Genomic DNA, 654 nt, shown 5'->3' with positions numbered 1-654 from the left:
GGTGCAAAATATGGGTCGTGCCTCCTAACAGTTTCAGTTCAGTTCAGTCGCTCAGTCATGTCCGACTCTCTGCGACCCCATGAATTGCAGCACCCCAGGCCTCCCTGTCCATCACCAACTCCCGGAGTTCACCCAAACTCATGTCCATTGAGTCAGTGATGCCATCCAGCCATTTCATCCTCTGTCGTCCCCTTCTCCTCCTGCCCCCAATCCCTCCCAGCATCAGAGTCTTTTCCAGTGAGTCAACTATTCACATGAGGTGGCCAAAGTACTAGAGCTTCAGCTTTAGCATCATTCCCTCCAAAGAACACCCAGGGCTGATCTCCTTCAGAATGGACTGGTTGGATCTCCTTGCAGTCCAAGGGACTCTCAGGAGTCTTCTCCAACACCACAGTTCAAAAGCATCAATTCTTCTGCACTCAGCTTTCTTCACAGTCCAACTCTCACATCCATACATGACCACTGGAAAAACCATAGCCTTGACTAGACGGACCTTTGTTGGCAAAGTAATGTCTCTGCTTTTCAATATGCTATCTAGATTGGTCATAACTTTTCTTCCAAGGAGTAAGCATCTTTTAATTTCATGGCTGCAATCACCATCTGCAGTGATTTTGGAGCCCCCCAAAATAAAGTCTGACACTGTTTCCACTGTTT

Source organism: Bison bison, unplaced genomic scaffold, assembly GCF_000754665.1.
Source record: "Bison bison bison isolate TAMUID 2011002044 unplaced genomic scaffold, Bison_UMD1.0 scf7180017864092, whole genome shotgun sequence".
Classification (NCBI taxonomy): Eukaryota; Metazoa; Chordata; class Mammalia; order Artiodactyla; family Bovidae; genus Bison; species Bison bison.
This window is presented reverse-complemented; position numbering follows the sequence as displayed.